Here is a 12549-nt window from a genome sequence, read left to right as displayed (position 1 = left end):
AAAATGCTACTATGTTTTGTGTGTGTGTGTGTGTGTGTGTGTGTTTCACAGTTGATTGAGGTATAGTTTACATGTAATAAAATTCATTCATTTTTAAGTGTACACACTGACGACTTTAAGCACAGTTGTATAACTACCACCAAAATCAAGACCTAGAATATCACTCCAGAAAGCTTCCTTCTAACCCTTTACACTCAGTTCCCTTTCCCCACTCCCAATCCCAGGCAACCAATAATCTGCTTTTTGTCACTGTGGTTTACCTTTTCTAAGATCTCATATAAATGGAATCATGAATAGCCTTTTGTGTCTGGCTTCTTTCACTTAGTATGATGTTTTTGAGATTCATCCATTTGTTGTGTGTATCAGTAGTTTGTTCCTTTGTATTGCAGAGTAGTGTTCCATTGTAGAAATATACCATAATCTGTTCATCCATCCACCATTTCATGGACATTTGGGTTCTTTTCAGTTCTTGGCTGTTACGAATAATGCTGCTGTGAACATTTGCGTAAAAGTTTGTGTGGACATATGTTTTCATTTCTCTTGGGTAGATACCTACAAGTGGAATTGCTGGGTCACAAGCTCAGTGTATGTTTAACTTTATAAGAAACTGCCAAACTGTTTTGCAAAGTGACTGTACCATTTTGCATCCCACCAGCAATGTATGAGAGTTCCAGTCGCTACACATTTGTACCAATACTTGGTATTATTGTGGTTTTTTTTAATATTAGGCATTCTAGTGCGTGTGTAATTCTTCGCATCTTTTCATGTGCTTCTTGGTCATTTATATGTCTTTTTTGTGAAATGTCTGTTTAAATCTTTTGCCTTAAATCTTTTTTAATTGAATTGTTTGCCTTATTGAATTGTAAGATTTCTTTATATATTTGTGGATACAAGTCCATATGTTTTGCAGGTATTTTTCCCTAGTCTATGACTTGCCTTTTACTTTTATTAACATTGTCTTTTGAAAACAAGTTTTTAATTTTGTGAACTATAATTTTTTAGCTTTCCTTTTATGTTTCAGGCTTTATTAGCTAAGAAATCTTTGGCTACCCCAAAGTCACAAAGATTTTCTATGTTTTCTTTTAGAAGTTCTATGACTTTAGCTCTTATATTTAAGTATACAGTACCTTCCAGGTTAATTTTTGTGTGTGGTATGAGGTAAGAGTCAAGATTCCTTTTTTTTCCCATAGGCATAGCCAGTTGTCCTAGTACTATTTGTTGAAAGGACTGTTCTTTCCCCATTGGATTACTTTAGCAACTTTGTTAAAGAATCAGTTGACCATTACATATGGATCTACTTCTGAACTTTGTTCTCTTCCATTGATTCTTCTGTCTTTACATCAGTATATCAATGTCACACTGTCTTAATTTTTGTAGTTTTTAGTGACTCTTGAAATCAGTGGTGTGAGTCCTCCAAAACTGTTCTCTTGTCTTAGTTTATTTTGGTATTGGAATTGTGTTGAAGCTGTATGTTGCTCTTTTATTTCCCAATGGTAAGTCTTCCAATCCATGAACACGGACTGTCTCTCCATTTATTTAAGTCTTCTTTAATGTTTCTCAATCATGTTTTGTAGTTTCATTATGCAAACGTTGTAACATCTTTTGTTAAATTTGTTCCTAAGTATTTTCTTATGCTTTTATAAATGGAAGTAGGTTTTTTAAAGTTTCCAATTGTTCATTGATGGTAATATTGAAATACAGCTGGTCTTTGTGTATTGACTTTGTATCCTATGACCTTGCTAAATTGACTTAATTTTTCTTTGCTTATTAGATTGCTTTCAGTATGTATGCCTTTTATCTCTTTGTCTTGCCTTTTTGTGTTGGTTAGGACCTGATGTTGAATAGAAGTGGTGAGAACAGACATACTTGCCTTGTTCCCTATCTTAGGGGGAAAGCATTCAGTCTTTATATTTCTAAAGATTTTTTTTTGATGTGGACCATTTTTAAAGTCTTTATTGAATTTGTTACAGTATTGCTTCTGTTTTATGTTTTGGTTTTTTTGGCTGTGAGGCTTGTGGGATCTTAGCTCCTCAACCAGGGATCAAACCCACACCCCCTGCACTGGAAGGCGAAGTCTTAGCCACTGGGACTCCAGGGAGGTCCCCTCTATCTTTAACCATTAAGTATGTAACGTTAGTTGTTGGCTTCTCATAAACGCCCTTTCTTAGGTTGAGGAGGTTCCTTTCTGTTTCTAGTTTGCCACATGAATGGGTGTTGAATTTTGTCAAATGCTTTTTCTCCATCTACTGAGATGATAATATAGTCTTTCTCCATCATTATATCAATATGATGAATTACATTGATTTTTCAAGTGTTACATCAGTCTTCCGAGGTAAGCTTCACTTGGTCGTGAGGTGTTTTTTCTCTTTATATGTTAGTGTATTGGACTTGCTTGTATTTTGTTAAAGATGTTTTGTTTGTGTTCATGAGGGATATTTGTCTGTAGTTTTTTTGTGATGTCTTCTTCAAGTTTGTTATCAGGTTAATACCTCATAAAATGAGTTGGAAAATGTTCACTTCTCTTTTCTGAAAGAATTTGTGTAGTATTTGTATTCTTTGTCCCTTAAAAGTATGGTGAAATTCAGCAGTAAAGTCATTTGGGCCTGGAGTTTTCTTTATAGGAAGCTTTTTAATTATCAGTTAAGGTCTTTAATTAATATAGTGCTATTCAGGTTTTCTATTTCTTCTTGAATGTTTTGATAATTTCTTTCAAGGAATGTGTCCATTTTATCCAAGTTGTCACATTTATTGGCATAAAGTTGCTCATGGTATTTTCTTATTACCCTTTTCTGTCTGAAGGATCTCTAGTGATATCCCTCTTTCATTCCTGATATTGATAATTTGTGTCTTATCTCTTTTTTTCTTGGTCAGTTTAGCTAGAGGTTTATTAGTTTTGTTGATCTTTTCAAGGAACCAGCTTTTGATTTCATTGACTTTCTCTGTAGTTTGCCTATTTTATATTTCATTGATTTTCCCTCTTATATTTACTATTTCCTTCCTTGTAATTACTTTGGACTTAATTTCCTCTTTTTTTTAGGTTCTAAAAGTGGAAACTTAAATCATTGGTTTTTGTTGGGTTTTTTTTTTTTGCGGTACGCAGGCCTCTCACTGTTGTGGCCTCTCCCGTTGCGGAGCACAGGCTCCAGACGAGCAGGCTCAGTGGCCATGGCTCACGGGCCTAGCCACTCCGCGGCATGTGGGATCTTCCCGGACCGGGGCACAAATCTGTGTCCCCTGCATCGGCAGGTGGACTCTCAACCACTGCGCCACCAGGGAAGCCCAAAATCATTGTTTTTTTACTTCTTTTCTAGTATAAGCATTTAAAGCTATAAGATTCACTCTAAGTACTGCTTTTAAGTATTCATAGACTTGATATATCTTTTTTTCATTTATATTCAATACAAAATATTTTCTAATTTCCCTTATGATTTTGTCTTTGACCCATGTGTTGTTTAGTAATGTGTTTAATTTCCAAATATTTTCAGATTTTTCTGGATACTTCTCAGTTGTAGGTTTCTAATTTAATTCCATCATGGTCAGAAAATGTACTCTGTGGTTTCATCTTCTAAATTTTATTGACACGTGTTCCAGATGTGCATGAAAAGAATGTGAATTCTGCTGTTATAGGTGGAGTAGTCTTTAAAGGTAGGGTCAAGTTGGTTTGATTTTCTGGTACAAGTCTTCTCTAATCATATTCTGACTACTTGTTCTATCAATTACTAAGAGAGTAGTATTGAAATCTCAAGCTATGCTTGTTAATTTATGTATTTTTCCTTTCAAGTCTGTCAGTTTTTGCTTTGTGTATGTGTTAGAGCTTTGTAATTAGGCACATGTACATTTATAGTGTATTGACTCTTTTCTCATGATCTACCCCCTCCTTGTCTATAGTAAAACTGCTTGTCTGAAAGTCTGTTTTGTTTAATATTAACATAATCACTCTAGATTTTTTTTGTTTACCAGTTGGATAACATATCTTTTCTCTATCCTTTTATTTTCAACTTCTTCGTGTTTTTAAATTTAAAGTGTGGGGATTTCCCTGGTGGCGCAGTGGTTAAGAATCCGCCTACCAATGCAGGGGACACAGGTTCAAGCCCTGGTCTGGGAATATCCCACATGCTGTGGAGCACCTAAGCCCATGTGCCACAACTACTGAGCCTGCGCTCTAGAGCCCGCGAGCCACAACTACTGAGCCCGCGAGCCACAACTACTGAAGGCCGCGTGCCACAACTACTGAAGCCCGCGTGCCACAACGACTGAAGCCTGTGCACCTAGAGCCCATGCTCCGCAACAAGAGAAGCCACCGCCATGAGAAGACCACGCACCACAACGAAGAGTAGCCCCTGCCCGCCACAACTAGAGAAAGCCCGCACACAGCAACAAAGACCCAACACAGCCAAAAATAAATGAATAAATAAAATTTAATTTAAATTGTGTATCTTGTAGATAGCATATTGTTGGTAATTGCTTGTTTATCTAGTTTGACAATCTCTGCTTTTTTTTTAAATTTTTGGCTGTGTTGGGTCTTCGTTGCTGCGTGCGGGCTTTCTCTAGTTGTGGTGAGTGGGGGCTACTCTTCGTTGTGGTGCGCAGGCTTCTCATTGCAGTGGCTTCTCTTGTTGCGGAGCACAGGATCTAGGTACGTGGACTTCAATTGTTGTGGCTCGTGGGCTCTAGAGCACAGGCTCAGTAGTTGTGGAACATGGGCTTATTTGCTCTGCAGCATGTGGGGTCTTCCCGGACCAGGGCTCGAACCTGTGTCCCCTGCATTGGCAGGCAGATTCTTAACCACTGTGCCACCAGGGAAGCCCAATCTCTGCATTTTGACTGAAACATTTATTCTATTTATATTTAATGTGTTTATTGATATGGTTGTATCAGGTCTGCCATTTTGCTATTCATTTTCTAATTTTCTCAGATGTTTTGCTTCTCTGTTTTGCCTTTCCTGCTTTTTTTGTGCTAAGAAAATAATTTCAGGGTATTATTTAAATTATTTTATTTGCTTTTCAGTTATATTCTTTGCATTTGTTCTAAAGATTACAACATGCCTCTTTAACCTATCACAATCTACTTAAAGGTAATATGAATTATTCCAGGTAAAATAGAAGAACCTTAAAATAATATATAGCTCCATTTTCTTCCCCTTCTTTGTGCTATTGTTGTCATATATATATGTGTATATAAATATCATATATCATATGATATACATATCATACATTTATATATATATAAATGTATATTTTTGCTTTACACAGTTATATGTCATTTAGAGAAGAATAAAAGAAAATATATACAATTAGTCTTTTATATTTATCATTTGTCTCTATCTTTGTTACATCTGATGTTATTTTCTTTCATTCTGAAGGACTTCTTTCATTATTTCCTGTAGTGTGGTATACTAGTGAATTCTCTTATTTTTATTCATCTGAAAATGTCTTTATTTTACTTTTGTGGTGTTTTTTTTTTAACATTTATTTGGTTGTACTGGCTCTTAGTTGCAGCAGGCAGGCTACTTAGTTGTGTCTCGAGGGCTCCTTAGTTGCAGCTCACTGGCTCCTTAATTGCAGCACATGGGATCCTTAGTTGTGGCATGTGAACTCTAAGTTGAGGCATGTATGTGAGATCTAGTTCCCTGATCAGGGATCGAACCGGGGCCCTCTGCATTGGGAGCGTGGAGTGTTAACCATGGCGCCACCAGGGAGGTCCCTTGCTTTTGTTCCTTTTTTTTAATATAAATTTATTTAGAGAGGGCAGACAGCAGAAGCAAGAAGAACTACAATCCTGCAGCCTGTGGAACAAAAATCACATTCACAGAAAGATAGACAAGATGAAAAGGCAGAAGGCTATGTACCAGATGAAGGAACAAGATAAAACCCCAGAAAAACAACTAAATGAGGTGGAGACAGGCAACCTTACAGAAAACGAATTCAGAATAATGATAGTGAAGATGATCCAGGACCTTGGAAAAAGAGTAGAGGCAAAGATCGAGAAGATGCAAGAAATGTTTAACAAAGACCTAGAAGAATTAAAGAACAAACAAACAGAGATGAACAAAACAATAACTGAAATGAAAAATACACTAGAAGGAATCAATAGCAGAATAACTGAGGCAGAAGAACGGATAAGTAACCTGGAAGACAGAATGGTGGAATTCACTGCTGTGGAACAGAATAAAGAAAAAAGAATGAAAAGAAATGAAAACAGCCTAAGAGACCTCTGGGACAACATTAAATGCAACAACATTCTCATTATAGGGGTCCCAGAAGGAGAAGAGAGAGAGAAAGGACCTGAGAAAATATTTGAAGAGATTATGGTCGAAAACTTCCCGAACATGGGAAAGGAAATAGCCACCCAAGTGCAGGAAGTGCAGAGAGTCCCATACAGGATAAACCCAAGGATAAACATGCCAAGACACATAGTAATCAAATCGGCAAAAATTAAAGACAAAGAAAAATTATTGAAAACAACAAGGGAAATACGACAAATAGCATACAAGGGAACTCCCATAAGGTTAACAGCTGATTTCTCAGCAGAAACTCTACAAGCCAGAAGGGAGAGGCATGACATATTTAAAGTGATGAAAGGGAAGAACCTACAACCAAGATTACTCTACCCAGCAAGGATCTCATTCGGATTCGATGGAGAAATCAAAAGCTTTACAGACAAGCAAAAGCTAAGAGAATTCAGCACCACCAAACCAGCTCTACAACAAATCCTAAAGGAACTTCTCTAAGTGGGAAACACAAGAGAAAAAAAAAGACCTACAAAAACAGACCCAAAACAATTAAGAAAATGGTAATAGGAACATACATATCAATAATTACCTCAACCCTGAATGGATTAAATGCTCCAACCAAAAGATACAGGCCCACTGAATGGATACAAAAACAAGACCCGTATATATGCTGTCTACAAGAGACCCACTTCAGACCTAGGGACACATACAGACTGAAAGTGAGGGGATGGAAAAAGTTATTCCATGCAAATGGAAATCAAAAGAAAGCTGGAGTAGCAATACTCATATCAGATGAAATAGACTTTAAAATAAAGAATGTTACAAGAGACAAGGAAGGACACTACATAATGATCAAGGGATCAATCCAAGAAGAAGACATAACAATTATAAATATATATGGTCCCAACATAGGAGCACCTCAATACATAAGGTAACTGCTAACAGCTATAAAAGAGGAAATCAACAGTAACACAACAATAGTGAGGGACTTTAACACCTCACTTACACCAACGGACAGATCATCCAAACAGAAAATTACTAAGGAAACACAAGCTTTAAATGACACAATAGACCAGATAGATTTAATTGATATTTATAGGGCATTCCATCCAAAAACAGCAGATTACACTTTCTTCTCAAGTGCACATGGAACATTCTCCAGGATAGATCACATCTTGGGTCACAAATCAAGCCTCAGTAAATTTAAGAAAATTGTAATTATATCAAGCATCTTTTGTGACCACAATGCTATGAGATCAGAAATCAATTACACAGAAACGTAAAAAATACAAACACATGGAGGCTTAATAATCCATTACTAAATAACCAAGAGATCACTGAAGAAATCAAAGAGGAAATCAAAAATACCTAGAGACAAATGTCAATGAAAACACAATGATCCAAAACCTATGGGATGCGGTTCTAAGAGAGAAGTTTATAGCAATACAAGCCTACCTCAAGAAAGAAGAACAATCTCAAATAAACAATCTAACCTTACACCTAAAGGAACTAGAGAAAGAAGAACAAACAAAACCCAAAGTTAGTAGAATGAAAGAAATCATAAAGATCAGAGCAGAAATAAATGAAATAGAAACAAAGAAAACAATAGCAAAGATCAATAAAACTTCTCAAAGCTGGTTCTTTGAGAAGATAAACAAAATTGATAAACCCTTAGCCAAACTCATCAAGAAAAAGAGGGAGGGGCTTCCCTGGTGGCGCAGTGGTTAAGAATCTGCCTTCCAATGCAGGGGACACGGGTTCGAGCCCTGGTCAGGGAAGATCCCACATGCCTCAGAGCACTAAGCCCGTGCACCAAAACTACTGAGCCTGCGCTCTAGAGCCCGCAAGCCACAACTACTGAAGCCTGTGTGCCACAACTACTGAAGCCCACGCACCTAGAGCCTGTGCCCCGCAACAAGAGAAGCCACTGCAATGAGAAGCCTATGCACCACAACGAAGAGTAGCCCCCACTCTCAGCAACCAGAGAAAACCCGCATGCAGTGAAGACCCAAAGCAGCCAAAAATTATATGAATATGAAATATGAATAATTAAATAAAAAATAAAAAAAGAAGAGGGAGAGGGCTCAAATCAATAAAATTAGAAATGTAAAAGGAGAAGTTACAACAGACACCGCAGAAATACAAAGCATCCTAAGAGACTACTACAAGCAACTCTATGCCAATAAAATGGACAACCTGGAAGAAATGGACAAATTCTTAGAAAGGTATAACCTTCCAAGACTGAATCAGGAAGAAATAGAAAATATGAACAGACCAATCACAAGTAATGAAATTGAAACTGTGATTAAAAATCTTCCAACAAACAAAAGTCCAGGACCAGATGGCTTCACAGGTGAATTCTATCAAACATTTCGAGAAGAGTTAACACCCATCCTTCTCAAGCTCTTCCAAACAATTGCAGAGGAAGGAACACTCCCAAACTCGTTCTATGAGGCCACCATTACCCTGATACCAAAACCAGACAAAGATACTACAAAAAAAGAAAATTACAGACCAATATTACTGATGAATATAGATGCAAAAATCCTCAACAAAATACTAGCAAGCAGAAATGAACAACACGTTAAAAGGATCATACACCGTGATCAAATGGGATTTATCCCAGGGATGCAAGGATTCTTCAATATACAGAAATCAATCAGTGTGATACACCATATTAACAATTGAAGAATAAAAAACATATCATCAAAATAAAAAACTTTTAAATATTAACAAATAAAATCCAGTAAAAAAAAAAAGGTTAATATATCAAGTAATTGACCAAGTAATGTTTATATCAGGAATGCAAATTTGGTTTTACATTTGGAAATGCATTTCACCATATTAACAAAATAAAGGAGAAAATCCATATCATCATCTAAAAAAATTTATTAATTTATTTTTGGCGGTGTTGGGTCTTTGTCGCTGCTCACAGGCTTTCTGTAATTGCGGTGAGCAGGGGCTACTCTTCTTTGTGGTTCACGGGCTTCTCCTTGTGGTGGCTTCTCTTGTTGCAGAGCACGGGCTCTAGGCATGCAGGCTTCAGTAGTTGCAGCACGTGGGCTCAGTAGTTGTGGCTCCTGGGCTCTAGAGCACAGGCTCAGTAGTTGTGGCGCACGGGCTTAGTTGCTCCACGGCATGTGGGATCTTCCTGGACCAGGACTCGAACACATGTCCCCTGCATTGGCAGGTGGATTCTCAACCACTGTGCCACCAGGGAAGCCCCTTGCTTTTTTAAAATTATTTATTTATTTATTTATTTTTGGCTGCTTTGGGTCTTCGTTGCTGCACACGGGCTTTCTCTAGTTGTGGCGAGTGGAGACTGCTCTTTATTGCAGTGTGCGGGCTTCTCATTGTGGTGGCTTCTCTTGTTGCAGAGCACGGGCTCCAGGCACGCAGGCTTCAGTAGTTGTGGCACGCGGGCTCAGTAGTTGTGGCTCATGGGCTCTATAGCGCAGGCTCAGTAGTTGTGGCACACGGGCTTAGTTGCTCCGTGGCATGTGGGATCTTCTCGGAGCAGGGCTCGAACCCGTGTCCCCTGCACTGGCAGGCAGATTCTTAACCACTGCGCCACCAGGGAAGTCCCTGCTTTTGTTTTTGAAGTACAGTTTTCTTGATATATAATTCTTTGTTAATAACACTTTTTTCTTTTTGCACTTTAAATATGTTGTTTCAATGTCTTCTGGCCTTGATTGTTTCTGATGAGAAGTCAGTCATTGTGATAAAATTGGTCTCATATATCTCAATATTTTTCTTGTTTTTTACAGAGGCTAAAATTTCCAGTGGTGGTAGTTTTCATTCTTGTCTTGTTCTTTATTCAATGATAATGCCTTTAGTGTTTAACCATTAAACATAATATTGGCCAGAGTTAAAAAATAAACGAATAAATATGTCATTTCAGTGTCTTCTGGCCTCCATTGTTTCTGATGAGAAGTCAGTCATTGTGATAAAATTGTTCCCCTCTGTATGTAATGTGCACTTTTAATCATGCTGCTTTCCAAATTTTCTTTTTAGCTTTAACTTTTAGAAGCTTAACTATGATATGCCTAGATGTGACTTTCTTTGAGTTTATCTTACTTGGGATTTGTTGACCTTCTTGGATCTGTAAATTAACGTTGTCTTACAATCTTTATTCTTTAAGTATTTTTTTTGCCCCTTTCTCTCACTCGTTTTCTGGAGCTCCAGTACACCTATGACCTTTTGTTAACTTCACGTTCACTGATTCATTTTTCTGCCATTTCACATTTTCTCTTGAACCCATCTGGTACATTTTTTCATTTCAATTATTGTGCCTTTCAGCTCTAGAATTTCCCCCTGGTTCTTTTATACTTTACGTTTCTCTGTTGAGATTCTCTATGTGCTTACTCAATACTACCATTTTTCCTTTGAACATATGTATAATAGTTGCTTTGAAGTTATTGTCTCCTAAGTCCAACATGCTGGCCCTCGCAGAATCAGTTGCTATTTACTGTTTCTTTTCTGGGTGTTTTCTGACTGTTTCTTTTCTTTTCACTTTCTTTATCTCATAACTTTTCAGTGAAAACTGGACATCGTAGATTATCTTTGTGCAGCTCTGAAATCTCTTTTGTTCTTCTGAGGATTGTTGGGATTTTTGTTCTAGTAAGCAATTAACCTGCTGGACCCAAACTGCAAAATCTGTCTCCTGGCTGGTATGCAGTGGATGGTGTTTTTCATAGGTTTTTTGGCTGCTGACTGCTACTGCGTTAGCCTGCCCCCACCCCACCCCCGGGGGCCACACCAGCCTGTGTAGTTTAGTGGTCAGCCAAGGATTTGGACAGAATTTATATTCAGATTTGGGGGCTCACCTGCTGAGTGGTTTCCTTGCTTTTTGGGTTCCCTCCTAGATTCCTACTTGTTTTTCCAGTTCCCAAGTCTGACCTCTGATACCTCAAGACTATAAGACTCTCAGAAGCTCAAGCTAAAGGCAGTTTGGGGAAATCATTCAGTCAAAAGGCACAAGAAACTCCCACATCTCGCAAAGAACAGTTCTGTCTTGCAAGGATCAACACCCCACCCTAGTTTCTGCTTGCCTTTTTAGCGGGGCTTCCTAGGGTCTCCCATATACCTGCAGAGTTTAACACACAGCTAGGAATTTGGGCATAGTTTATACTCACATTTTAGACCTCAAGTCTCTTTCTTGCTTCCATATTTTCCCCTTTAAATTTCCAGCTTCTTGGGGATTCCCTGGTAGTCCAATGGTTAGGACTCTGTGCTTCCACTGCAGGGGGCATGGGTTCAATCCCTGGTCAGGGAACTAAGGTCCCACAAGCCACGTAGCACGGCCAAAAAAAAAATTCCAGCTTCTCTGTTACTTCGAACTTTATCATCTTCTCCCTAGAACTCAAGGCTGTAATTTTCCTCCCTGAACTGGGGAGGTGGGGAAGTGCCCTCAGACAAGAAAGTCACAAACTCACAGCTCTTAGCTCTTGCATCTTTCAAACGTAAACACTGAACTTTCTGTCTTCCTTTGACTATTCCCCAGTACCTGCAGATGGTTGTTTATAATATTTTTGTTCTGTTTTTAGGGAAGGAATTATCCAGCCTTTTCACACTGCCATTATCATATGTCCCACCCTATCATGGCTTCTAGAAATTTTATAACGCTTAAATCTCCCACTTTAACAAAGAGACACGTCAGGGACTCAGGGCTTGCCAGCAGGCAAATAAATCTATCCAGATTATTGATGTTGTTTTGTCTTTATTCTGTTATCTTCAAAATTAGCTTCTATGTAGCACATTTTACAGGTTTTTCATTTATGGTAGTGATAAAGTTTCCCTTTTAAGATAGAGCAAAAAGTGTGAAGGTGGTGTACAAATAATTGATACTTGGGAAACAGTGTTCTAATGTGCTATTCTTAACCTTCAAACATTGTTTTTAGAGAAATACTTCTTTCCCCTCCTTTTTGCCTCTCTCCTTTCTCCACTAAACTGTCAGCCAGAGCAAAGCAGAATACTGACTGCAGGAATGCCTTAGTTTCAAATATACCTTGTCCCAGATCTGGTTCTTCACAAGATCATTTATATTCTACCTTCATAGCCCACCTCCTGCATGAACAAAAGACATTTTAAAGATTTTTTGTGAGCTCTTCTCTCCTCCCATTCTCAAATTGTGTTTTTCTGGGTTATAGTTATTTTTTATATAAAAAATTTGGAATTAGGAGGTGTGACTCCACTGGCAAATTAGATTCAGAGAAAGAAATATGAATAATTTCCCCAACATTTTTCTGTATTTAATTTCACTGGCACTTGGAATTCATTGCCCTCATTTTTTTCCGCAAAGATTTTCACCAAGTAGA

The 12549-nt window shown here is 37.9% G+C and overlaps 1 protein-coding gene across 3 annotated transcripts in view; it reads left to right on the top strand.

Annotated features, from left to right (window-relative positions):
- SANBR (SANT and BTB domain regulator of CSR) overlaps window positions 1-12549 on the top strand; it is a 68062-nt gene that overhangs the window by 43301 nt on the left and 12212 nt on the right. The window lies entirely within an intron of this gene.

Source organism: Phocoena phocoena, chromosome 14 (assembly GCF_963924675.1).
Source record: "Phocoena phocoena chromosome 14, mPhoPho1.1, whole genome shotgun sequence".
Classification (NCBI taxonomy): Eukaryota; Metazoa; Chordata; class Mammalia; order Artiodactyla; family Phocoenidae; genus Phocoena; species Phocoena phocoena.
This window is presented reverse-complemented; position numbering and strand designations above follow the sequence as displayed.